This window comes from Brassica oleracea, chromosome C9 (genome assembly GCF_000695525.1).
Source record: "Brassica oleracea var. oleracea cultivar TO1000 chromosome C9, BOL, whole genome shotgun sequence".
Classification (NCBI taxonomy): Eukaryota; Viridiplantae; Streptophyta; class Magnoliopsida; order Brassicales; family Brassicaceae; genus Brassica; species Brassica oleracea.
In genome coordinates this window covers 13,193,087-13,206,424 of record NC_027756.1, presented here as the reverse complement: position 1 = coordinate 13,206,424, position 13,338 = coordinate 13,193,087, and the positions used below count along the sequence as shown (strand labels likewise).

At 37.7% G+C, this 13,338-nt stretch overlaps 2 long non-coding RNA genes across 3 annotated transcripts; one reads left to right on the top strand and one right to left on the bottom strand.

The window, feature by feature from the left end:
* Positions 1-6,208: 6,208 nt before the first annotated feature.
* On the bottom strand, positions 6,209-8,455 carry LOC106315793. 2 transcript variants are annotated; one of them, XR_001264656.1, is made up of 5 exons: positions 7,977-8,455; positions 7,723-7,895; positions 7,453-7,644; positions 7,048-7,287; positions 6,209-6,411 (listed from the first exon to the last, which is right to left on the bottom strand). It is a non-coding gene; the product is annotated as an uncharacterized LOC106315793 (long non-coding RNA). The 2 variants fall into 2 exon arrangements; XR_001264655.1 differs by lacking the exon at positions 6,209-6,411 and having other exon boundaries at positions 6,736-7,287.
* A 2,462-nt stretch (positions 8,456-10,917) lies between these two features.
* On the top strand, positions 10,918-11,563 carry LOC106317565. Its single transcript, XR_001265159.1, has 3 exons — positions 10,918-10,981; positions 11,072-11,289; positions 11,531-11,563. It is a non-coding gene; the product is annotated as an uncharacterized LOC106317565 (long non-coding RNA).
* The last annotated feature ends 1,775 nt before the right edge of the window (positions 11,564-13,338 follow it).

The window sequence follows — 13,338 nt, the reverse complement described above, 5'->3', positions numbered from 1 at the left end:
ACATGGGCTGATCGGATCATTCTTATAGCCCTCTTTCACTAGGTACTCACTTAGTCTATTGTACCACATTCGACCTGATTGTTTCAATCCATAAAGTGATTTGTTCAACTTTATACAATGTTGTTCTCGAGAACTCGTTTTGTTTTTCAATTCAATACCCTCTGGTAACTTCATGTATATCTCATTATCCAGTGGACCATATAAGTATGCAGTTACTACATTCATTAACCGCAAGTCTAATTTCTCTCTTATAGCCAGACTTATTAGGAATCTAAAAGTAGTAGCATCCACCACAGGGGAGTATATCTCCTCATAGTCTATTGCAACAAGCCGTGCTTTATATCTCACGATTTCACCATGTTCGTTTCTTTTCCTCACAAAGACCCATTTGTATCCAACTGGTTTGATATCATAAGGAGTCCGGATTATTGGACCAAAGACATCTCTTTTCTTACAAGAATTTAACTCCACGCTTATAGTTTCTTTCCATTTAATCCAATCTGACCGTTGAGTGCACTCTAAGATAGACGTGGGTTCATGATCTTCGTTTATATCCATGATTTCAAGTGCTACTTTGTATGCAAATATATCATCAATGTCGATATTCTTTCTGTTCCATTGTATCCCAGACAAGACATAATTGATTGAGATCTCATTATTATCAGGACTTTCAGTACCTTGAAGCTTGGTGTCCCAAGCATCATTATTAGGCACATCAAGGCCGGCCGCGTCTAGGGCCATAGGTTCGGCCGCGGCTATGTCTCGGGTTTTAGGTTCGGCCACGGTCATGTATAGGGTTTCGGCCTCGGATTCAGCACCTTTCTTTGTTTTTCGAGGATTCTTATCTTTGGAACCTATTGGTCTACCACGTTTCAGACGTGTTCTAGACTCTGTAGCAACTTGATTGTGTCCCTCTTGAACATCAATACGAATTGGTGCATTAGCAGCTGGTATATATGACTTTGTTACTCTCTTTGGGTCAGCAAAGGAATCTGACAGTTGATTAGCTAGCTTTTGTAAATGTATTATCTTTTGGACTTCTAAATCACATTCTTGAGTCCGAGGATCTTGCCAAGATAAGGATGTTTGATTCCATGTAATTTCTTTTACCAGCTTATTATTATCTCCCCTAATGTTGGATGTTCGGATTCATCAAAGTGACAATCCGCATACCTGGCCTTAAATAAATCACCCGTAGTTGGCTCAAGGTACTTAATAATCGTGGGAGAATCATATCCAACATATATCCCCATCCTCCTTTGAGGTCCCATCTTTGTTCTCTGTGGTGGAGAAATTGGAACATAAACGGTACAGTCAAATGTCTTAAGATAGGATATGTCTGGCTCATGACCCGTAAGCAATTTGATGGAAAATATTTATGTTCACTAGATGGCCTGATGCGTATGAGTTCAGCCGCGTGTAGCACGGCGTGTCCCCAAGCAGAAACCGGAAGTCTCGACCTCATAAGCAATGGTCGAGCTATTAGCTGTATGCGTTTTATAAATGATTCGGCTAAGCCGTTTTGAGTATGTACATGTGCCACGGAGTGTTCCACAGTTACCCCCATAGACATACAATAATCATTAAACGCTTGGGACGTGAATTCACCAGCATTATCAAGAAGTATAGTCTTTAAAGGAAAATCTGGAAAATGAGCTCGTAATCGAATTATCTGAGCAAGCAACCTCGCAAACGCCAAGTTGCGGGTCGACAGGAGACAAACATGCGACCATCTTGTGGACGCATCAATGATGACCATGAAATATCTAAACGTCCCACAAGGTGGGTGTATCGGTCCACAGATGTCTCCTTGTATTCTTTCCAGAAAGTTTATCGTTTCCTTAGTCACTTTAACTGGTGATGGCCTAACGACGAGTTTCCCTCGTGAACATGCTACACACGTTATGTGCTTAGGAACAACTCGTTTCTCTTTCAGTGTATGGCCATTAGTGTTCGAGATCGATTTACACATCATGGTCGAACCGGGATGGCCAAGCCGGTCGTGCCATAGAGTGAAATTTTCGATTGCTATTTTATTAAATGTGGCATTGGCCTCAATCATACTGACTTTGGTATGGTAAAGACCAGTAGAGAGTGCATGTATAGATTCTAATACTTTCTTATTGCCTTTGGCGATTTTAATGATATGAAGGAACTCTTTATTTCCTTCGCCCTTAGTCTCAATATGAAAACCATTCATTTGAATGTCTTTAAAACTCAATAGGCTTCTCTTTGAGCTGGGTGAATATAATGCATCTGATATTTCAAGATGGGTACCCATAGGCAACATAATTTTAGCCTGGCCGTGACCCTCTATGAGACTAGCTATACCCGCAATTGTGGAGATGTTGGCGTTTAGGAGTCCTACATGTCTTAGCCCAATGATTGCCCATACAACATCTATGGCATACTGATTTGGTCGCGTTTTGTGGCTTAAAAGAAGTACCACGGCCTCGGCCATGACCTCGGCCAAACGAGTTTCCTTGGCCACGGCCATAAGAGTTATAGTTGCCTCGGCCTCGACCAAAAGAATTTCGGCCATGACCACGTCCTTGCCATCTTCCACGGCCACGGCCGTGTTGGCTATTGCTCTGGACGTGATTCGATTCTTTCTTAGGCTCTACAGCCGCATGTGCCTCAGGTAATGGAGTTGATCCAGGAGGTCTCATTTCACTGTTTCTCATCAACAGTTCATTGTTTTGCTCAACGAGCAATAGATAAGAAATCAGATTAACATAAGTCGTGAAGCCCTTCTTACGGTACTGTTGTTGTAACAACACATTGCTTGTATGGAAGGTGGAAAAGGTTTTCTCAGGCATATCCTTATCCGTTATATCCTCACCACACAGTTTCAATTTCGAAACAATCTTAAATAGGGTTGAGTTATACTCGTCCACGGACTTATAGTTCTGGATCCTGAGATTCCTCCAATCATACATAGCATTTGGTAAGATCACCGTCTCCGGTGATCATATCTTGCTTTCAATTCTGTCCAAAGGTCTAATGGATTCTCAATGGTCAGATACTGATCTTTAAGACTCTCAGTTAGATGATGGCGAATGATCAAGAAGGCTCTGTATCTATCTTTCTCACTAGCATCATTCTCCTCGGTGATACACTCACCGAGTCCCTTGGATTTCAGGATGATCTTAGCATCAAGTGCTCATTGCAAGTAATTATCTCCAGAGAGATTTAGGGCAGCAAAATCCAAGTTGTTGATTTTCGACATCTGAAATCATATATTTTATATTTTAGATCTTTAATGTGTTCATGCGGATATGATGCAATCAGTTCATATGGTAATGATGCAAACAAGCCTCATGGCCGAAACAAGATATGTTCAAGCTTAGCATTCGGTTTCTATATGTTCATGCGGTTATATTATGCAATCCTAGCATACTGATTCTAAGTGTTCATTATGTAATTGCAATCAAACAATCAAGCTAGCATCAAGGGATTCATTCAATCGGATCATATATTCTAAGTGATTCAATTAGGTTTCAATTTCAATTCAGCATACGGTTCTAGCATATGGTTTCAATCTAAGAAAATATTCGGTCGGTTTTATTAATCAATCAATCAAGTTCAAGTACGGATTTAGCAAGCCTAGCATACGGGTTCTATGTGATCATATTCAATTTCAAAACATTCAATCAGATCAAGCAATCAATCAATTTCGATTTCAAGTATTAGTTAGGGTTTGGATTGAACATGTCTTAGCATTAAGGTTTTAGATTTCATGCATAGTATGCGATATGCATACATGCGGTTAGGGTTTATGGTTTTTAGGATTTCGATTTTAGCATGTAGAACATGATTAGGGTTTATCATAACATGATTAGGGTTTAAGGTTTTAAGGTTTCGATTTTAGATCATTAGGTTTTCGATTAGGGTTTCAAAGATTACCTTAACCTCAAATCGGGTTGAATGGACCACCAACTAGAGAAGGTCGTGAATTGGACGTTGCTGAGGCTGAGTCGCGAATGGATTGCTTGCTGAGATCGTCGCGAGCTGGAACTGATCGGGTCGCGAATCGAGCTGCTATCGGGTCGCGAACGAGGATCGGTATCGTCTGTCGCAAACTGGCTGGTTGCTGAGATCGGGAACGCGAACGAGCTGAGTATCGAGCTGAGTATCGGGTCGCGAACTGGATGTGATCGAGTCGCGAGCTGGAACAAACTAAGATCGGGATGAAGGTTCACGATCGGGGGTTCTCGCCGGTAAGGATTATCGCCGAGGGAATTATGGTTTTTGAGTCGGGTCGTTTAGCTTAGGGTTTTAGAGAATCGTGTTGATAACGTGTTGTGAAACTAGAGAATAAAAACTGTATATTCTTATTATTCTTAAACATAATGAACCTTTTATATATTGGGAGGGAATTACACTGTCATAGAATAATGAAAAGAGTACAAATCATAAACCAATAAGGAAAAGGAAACTAGGATTTTTTTCTCTCTCTAGCCGCTGGCTTTCTCTCTCTCTAGCCGCCGGCTTTCTCTCTCTCTCTAAGGCGCCGGCTCTCTCTCTCTAGTATGACTGGTTATGGACATCCATAATATGATTTATAGCAAGAATAACATTTTTACTATTTTTTCCACTTTATCAATAGTACACAGAGTAAAACTAAAATAGTAATAGTCAATCTGATTGAGGTGAACTTGAAATATAATTGTTTTATTCCAAAATATTTACTCCAATAGACTATACAATCACACCCTATAGCTAGTAAAACAATTAGATATATTTCATCGAAAGAAGAGGATATATGATAGTATATGATGTCGTTGACAACTAGGAGCCGTTTTATGCAATTCTATCATTTTAAATTTCAATGCAGTATTGATGCATAAATTTTGAAATGTCAACCAGATCAAATCGGTCTAGGCCACTGTTGACTGGATTCAAAATTTTGGATGTTTGGAACTAACACATTTTAGTATATATAAATTTGATATGAAGTGTATGTTTTACCCAACTACCTGTAAATAGTATTAAAAAAAATTAATTATTCATGAATGAAAACACGCTCTATGATACGTTAGCTTTATTAAAAAAAATTGGAAGGAGAGATGGTAATATGGACTATGTTCTGCGGGTCTGGTCTATTAAGACATGTGGCGGGGCGGGTTTGGTCATGCAAAATATAGGCCCATTTTTATGGATCTTGCGGGTGTGATCCGCACGGTATTGGGCTATTTTGGGACAGACCGAATTTAATTTGCGGGAAAATGGGTTCTTGTCGGATTGTGTTACTTGCATTGAGAATCTTCTTTCTTGGTTCTTTTTATTCGGTTTCACTTACGCGGCGTTTGGCGATTGCATGTTTTTCACTTTCTTCTCTTCTTCTTCGATCAAAATGATCACAACTGTTAGTCCATTAAGTTTCTTCTTCCCTTTCAGTCATGACTCTTCTTGTCGTTGTTTGTTTTTCATTTCTTCTCTTCACCGAAAAGAGAGAGGCGACCACAGCTCAACATCTTCCTTCTCTACACAGTAGATCGACATGCATGGACACATGCATATATTTCATTCTTCTCAATGGACACGATTTCAGAGTTCAACTTAAAACACTGTAGGTAACTGTCTGATTGACCTCTCATCTTTATATTATATGCATTTCTAGGGAAAGGAAAATGAGAACTTTCACCGGGATGAAAAGGATTACTTTCGACTTCAAACAAGAGTTTCGAGGAATCATACGGTATGATAAAGTCATGACTACTCTTATTTGATGATTTAAAATGATAGCTGTTAAGTCTCGGTTGATTCATGGTATTCAGGGACGACTTAGATAGGGGCGAACGGTGCGACCGCCTCGGGCCCAATCCGTTGTCCCCCTATTTCTTAATAGATAAGAGCCCGATATTTTTAAAAAATACATGTATTTTTATATTAAAAATAAGAAAAGGGATCCAAATTTTTTTTATATTTTATTTCCATAGATTTGTTTTAAGAAAATACTTCTGGTATTTTGGAAAAAAAAAACATATATCTATCAGATTCTGTAAAGAAAAATAATAGTTTGGAAATTTAAATTTTTTTCTGCCCCAGAGCCCATGACACCATTGAGCCGGCCTGATGGTATTAAGTATCAATTGATTGTTTTAGTATGAGCTGTTTTGTTTTAAACATTGTTTGTTTAACTGAAGAAACCAGTGCTTATAACAAACCAGTTTCTGTGTCCAAATGTTTAGAGCTAATGACAAATCCAGTTTTGCTCACCGAACAAGTATAAAATATATATTCTGAGTGAAAAATATGCACACGATTCATGCATGGTAATAGAATTTCTGATGTATGTTTCTCTGTCCATAATAAGTGACCATGTTGTCTTCTCTGTCTGAATCTGATAATGTTGTTTGACGTGTGCAGGTATGATGAACCGACGTCCCGCGGGCCGACCGCTAAGGCCTATGCAATAGGCGGGGCGGGAATGTTCAGTTAAAACAATCAAAGTTTAAAAAAGAACAGCTCATACTAAAACAATCAACTGATACTTAGAGCATGTTTATCCCTATCACCCCTAATGGGTTTCTTAATGATTGTTTAATTAATAAAAGTAACCTAAAAACTTTAGTTAAGAAATTTTAGTTTAGTTAATGGGAGTTTCTTAATTAAAGGTTCTTAAAAAAAAATTTAAAGATAAAATTTATTTATAAAATTATTAAAAATTTAAGAACAAGAGGAAATACGATTTAAGAACAAGAGGAAAATGGGACTGTGTGAATACAAAGCTTGAATGAGACTTTGGGATCATCTCCAAAGCTTGAATGTTACAAAATGAAACTTTCTTCAATCCAAATGAGAAGTACTACACACATAAAAGTCATCAATAGATAGGATCTCTATAACTTGAACCAACAAATCAAACAAAAAGCTAGTCCAAAACTACCTAGTTGACTACTAAAAGGTAATGCAAACAAGGATCATCTATGTCGACAACCAAACAATGACAAGATGAAAAACGTATATGAGTAGATAATGGAGCATGGAATAGAATTTAAACTAGATTATCACGGGTATTTACATGAAACATATATATCACACCTTAATCTCGTTGTGGGGTGTCTTCTGTCTCGTTGGTTTCGCGGCTTGAACTCCCCTCTGTGACGGTGTAGTTTTGTCCAACATAGATGATACGTCGGACTCTTCTTGGCATGTACTTAGCACGGTGTGAACAGATGGCGTTTTGAGAGCTTCATCTCTTCCCGTGGCCTGAACTTGTGAAGGGAAGGGAGTGTAAGGCTGTTGAATCAACACCATCGTCGTGGAGAGAGTATATTCATTCTGGCAAAAGGGAGTCAGCGAACAAGGTAACAAGTAAATCTTTGATGATGATCAGTAGCTAATAAACTTACAACTTTGAGAGTATTGGTGAGTCTAACTAAAAATCTATGACGAGGACTTGGGGAGCAATTCAAAACTTTACGTAGCAAACCCAAGAATCTTTACCTGTAAAGCCAATGATGCATCAAGCAAAGCATAAGGATGAGCTTTCAGTACCACTTTATTATCACCTCTAGTTCCCTATTCAGTCAAATCTGGAAATACAGCATCCAACCAATCAATTGCCTGACTGGAGTTGCTAACAGCTATCGATTTGGGTGACTTATTAGCATCATTATCAATTCCCATTTGTATATACTGTTGCAAAGTACATACAAAGCAACTTATTAGTCAAACAAAACCATAAAAAAGATGAGACATGGCAAAGTACTAAACATTTATAAAGGTTTGGCATCAGTGAGGCCTCAGCGTGAACAAACTATAGTGATCTACTTGCTTGCCTCACTCTCTTTCAGCAGCCAAAAAACTTGGCTCGATCCCGAGTCAGCAAAGCCCGCAACAATCATTCTTTTCCCTTGCTGCAGTGATGTACTTGCTTGCCTCACATTCTACAAATAGGCAACAAAAATTAAGTAAAAAAGAGCAATCAACCAATAGCATTGATGGTACTAAGTAGTAGATAAGCTTACACGTTCAACAGAATCGAGAGCGCTCTACTCTTCACATCCTTCATACGATCATCACCTTTGTTTTACTCGCCGGTCTTATCGGAAGCGCTCTACTCTTCACATCCTTCATACGATCAGCCGACGACGCGCTCTTCCTCTGCTCCACCGCAAGCGCCAAAAGCCGATCGGTGGCCGCAGCAGCTGATTACTCAGCGACACCGATCCAGCTCCAAGCCATCGTCAACTACGCGACCTCCACCATAACCCCACAGCAAAACATCCACGAGATCTCGATCTCCTTCAACGTCTTGAAAGAGCTAGCTCCGATCAACTTCCTCGTCTTCGGGAAGAATGGCGGCGATTTACTCGGCAGCGGTTTTGGCTAGGAATAGGAAGAAGCCTGGAGTCACTCACGAAGAACACGGCGTTAACCAGAGAGTTGAGAAAACTTTGGACGGAGAAGACGAAGAAACAAAAAAGAGAAAACAAAAGAAAAAAAAAATAATAATAAATTCTTGTGCCCTTTCTTATTGACATGTGGTGAAAAACCTCACTTCAAAACCTGTCCCAAACAACCTTAGTTAAGGATTGGTAAGCCTATCTTTATTTTGTTTTGATTTAATTAAATGAGTTATTTTGCTTAAAAACTCACTTAGGATCCAGCGATAAACATTGTCTTAATACCATAAATCAATCGAGACTTATAACAGCTATATAATCATTATTTAAAACATCAAATAAGAGTAGCCATTACTTTATCATAAAATATGATTCCTCGAAGGTCTTCTTTCTCGATCCCGGTGACAGTTCTATTTTTCCTTTCCCTAAATAAGCATGCAATCAAAAGTTTAGAAGTCAATCCGACAGTTACATGCAGAGTTTTAAGTTTAACTCAAAAATCATGTTCACTGAGAGGAATAAAAAAAAAAAAATAATATATATATATATATATATAGTTGGTGTGTAAATTTTTTCTTAAAATCTAACTTATATTTAAAAATAAATTTCATTAAATATTATACATTTTACTATTTTCTTACTAATATTTAATATATATTTGATATATATTAAATCAATTTGTATAAAACTAAGAAAAATGCTATAACATTGTATAATTATCAAAATTTTAGTCTAAACAATATTTATAAAATTTGTAGGTATATAAAAAACTAATGATCTTACGATTAGATATTTAAATTTTTAAAAAATTGTAGAAATTTTTGAAAGTTTTAGTAATACAAATTGTATAATTACACAAAATAATAATATTTCGAAATTTGAAATGTTATATATGAATATATTTATTTTATAGATGATGTATGAGCTATTACCATATTTAAGAAAAGTTTACCAAAAAGAAATATCAATATTAAATGTAATATATGAATTATTACCATATTCTAATAAGTTTGCCAAAAATATAAATCAACATTAAATAAAATTATCTATGTCATATTTTTCCGGAAGCCATGTCATCAATTTCAGTAGTCATGTCATATTTGTTTTGTGAAATTGACTGTAGAGAGGACATGTGGCAAAATCACTTCGCAAATATAGTCTAGGAGATATATATATGTGTGTGTGTGTGTCTACTGTGTAGAGATGGAAGATGATCTGCTGTCGCCACTCTTGCCAGTGAAGATAATAAATAAAGAACAAACGAAGACAACAACAAGAAGAAGAGTCGTGATTGAAAGGGAAGAAGAAACTTAGAAAACTAACAGTTGTGATCAAAATGAAGAAGAAGAAATGAAAGTGAAGAACATTTTCAATCGCCAGACTCGTCGCTCTACTTCTTCTCGGTGAAAGTGAAACCGAAGAGACAGAACCAAGAAAGAAGATTCTCGGTGCAAGTAACACAATCCGACAAGAACCCATTTTGCCCGCAAACTAAATTCTGCATGTCCCGCAATAGCCTAATATCGTGCGGATCACACACGCAAGGCCCACAAATAATGGGACTAGATTTTTTCTGACCAGTCCCACCCCGCCACAAGTCTTAATGGGACAGGGTCTATGGAACAGATCACATATTGTCATCTCTATACTACTAGGTGCCTACCCATAAGCAGAAGTTGCCCTTGAATGTGCATCAAAGGAGGAACCCCAGGCAGCAATCCGCGGACCCATAGGAGGGGCAGAGCGGAGGAGGGTCTGTGAATGCGGTATACGAGCCTTTCCAACATAAGCACTTATACCACTGGGCTCACCTACACCCCTTGAGGTTATTCAAGTCGACTTGGTCAGCTTTGAGCTGTCGAGTAAGAAGTGACGGGCCTTTGGAAACCCGAGAAAAGCGGGGGAGTACTCTATACAGTGCGTTCTATCATGAACCTATATTAAACGACTAACAATGTTATAGATTAACTAAATGTTTTAAAGTTAATCTATCTCTATTATATAAAGAAGAGTTTCTCTTCTTCCTCCTTCTGCCACGTCATCAATTCGTTGAACCTGAGCGCGCCATGTGTCCTACTTCACCTATCCGCTCCGTTTCATTAAGGTGTACATCGTTTGGAATTTTCTTTTATTAATACAGAAGACTTTTATGCTATTTTCAAATTAGGCCCACAATTTATTAGGGTATCTTCGTTGGGGATGTCTATTCTACGCCTCTGTAACCGTTTCAGTTTTGATCAAACATTGTTTTTTTTCGCCAGAACTTTGTAACTGAAGAAGTTGATTTCAGCCTTCACTTCCATCAATTAATTATTAGAGATTAACAATGGAATTCATTGGCATCAAACCATGAATTCTTCATCCTTCTAGTTTCCTTCAAGTCTTAACTATTTTCATACACTATTTATATGGAGCTGAAGAGGATGGCTATGTGCATCAAATCATCACTGTCTTCTATTATACCTAAGAACCTGCAAGCAGGTTACAACATGGCGAATCCTCAACTGCTTCTTTCTGAGTTGGCTGGTCGGTACAAGAAAACCAGACCTGTCTCCTCCTCAGTTCTTGGGAAGCAATTAATGTGAGGGAGAGCTTACGGGGATTGATATATTTTGGTTGATGAGAAGGTATGTTATCTACACTAAATCTGTTCGTTCACAAACCCAGTAATGAAAAACTGAAAATAATGTGTGACTGTGTTTTATTGGGATGTGTAGTCTACTCTGATCCAGGGATCTATGAGCTGAGTTGATTTGATTTGACAAGGAGTAATCAGTACTTCAAGCTCACCACATCACCGTCTCTATTAGATTCAAGCAACATTCCACCATGATCTATATTGCAGAAACCATTAATCCATTCCCAACGGAGGTCTTCATGTTCCGCGATTAGGATGAGATGGTGGTACTAGCGAACACAGACACATACTTACCAGGTCAGGTTGTGAACTTTACCTCGATATTGGTTGGGTTAAATGCATTGGTTTGACGATGGAATGTTTTACTTACACACGGTTTCACCTCATATTGATCGGATTAAATGGATTGGTTTGACGATGCGAATGTTTTACTTATTCCTGGTTTCATATTAGATATTGTTGGTGAAGTTTTGCTATAAACAGTGGAATTCATGATTTTTTATGATTTCTAAAATAATAACATCGAACCAATCTTCAGGGACCCGACTGTTTTTGTAAGTGTGTTGACAGGCTCGCAATTCGCAACTCTACCAACGTGAATCCTAAGCTGGTTGAAGGTATTGGTTTTCCCTGACTAACTTTAATCAGCTTCAGAACGTGCTACCTAAAGTTTTAGTTTTTGATTTCCTAACAAGTCGTGTCTTCCTAAACGCTACATTAGGCACATATTTCTACTTCGACACAGAGAGTGGCGCTGGCCAGAGCATTTTTGAAGCGCAAAATCTAAATTTTCCAACTTTATCTTTTAACCAAAATCCTTTCTCCTAGTTAAATTTTTTGATTGAAACAAGAAATTTTCCCAATATGTCTCATCTTCCTCAAGTTCAAAGGTGTAATAATTTAAAGTTGCTGGCATCTTGGTTTCTATTTTCTAGGCTTGGTCACTGAGAAACCTTTTCGGCCCTCACTTAACTTTTTTTTTAAAACATGTACAGAAGGTTATCATCTATTAGTTATTCCAAAGACAAAAACATGCAGGTCCAACAAAAGTAAAAATCAAAAGTCTACCTTCTTAGCTAAGAAACTAGATATCACGTGTGATAGCAAAAACAAAATCGGAGCTACCAAATATATTAGTACGAAAACAAACTTCTGATTCCTTTGTGACCAAGCAAATAATAATTAATGTTCTAACGTTCTAACCTCGGTCCTTTCATCAACATTAAAAAGTTACACAATGCATTTAGTAAGTACTTATAGTTAAATATGATGGTGATCACAGGGAAATACATTACGTCCACATAGGAGGTGCTTGGTCCTTGACGGATCACCCGCAGTACAAGAAAACACAACTATAGCGACGAAAATTAACGAGGAAAATTAATCCTCGTAAATTTACGTTGACTTTACGAGTATCTTACGAGAAAATTTAAAATCAACGTTAATTCATTGTAAAATAACGACGAAACGATTCCCTCGTAAAAACGATGTAACATAACGTGGATTTTACGAGGAAAAATGGTTTCCTCGTAAACTCGACGTAACAGTAGCGTCTACTTTACGAGGAAATATTTTACGTTTACTTAACGACAAAATTTCGAGTCCACCAACTTTGTAGTTGTAACACGTTTTTTGTTTCGGCTACCTAACTAAATTTCGTCGTAAATTCCTAGTAAAATTTCAACTACTAGATTCGAAAATTTTCTATAAATATGGACGTTTGAACATCATTTTGAACACACCAACAAGAAAAAAAAATAAAAACGTGAAAGAAAAAAAAATGTCGGGCTCCGGGAATATTTTTGAGTTGCGGAGGTAGATGTATATGCACATAGATGCTAATGGAAGAGTGACGAAAGAATATCTCGAAGGGCTGGAGACATTTATGCATCAAGCAGATTCCACACCGCTCGCCCAAGAAAGCGGTAAGATGTTCTGTCCTTGTCGGAAATGCAACAATTCGAAATTGGCAAATCGTGAAAATGTTTGGAAGCATTTAATAAATAGAGGTTTCACGCCAAATTACTATATCTGGTTTCAACATGGAGAATGTTATAATTATGAGAATGAAGCTAGTAGTAGTAATAGCAATTTTCAGGAAGAACCGGTTGATCATCATTTGCATAATGAACATAGTTACCATCAGGAGGAGCAGCTGGTAGATTATGATAGAGTTCATGATATGGTAGCTGATGCATTCGTAGCTCATGATGAAGATGAAGAACCTAACATATATGCAAAAACAGTTTTATGAAATGTTAGATGCTGCGAATCAGCCATTTTACAGTGGTTGTAAAGAAGGTCTCTCTAAATTGCCGTTGGCTGCTAGAATGATGAATATTAAAA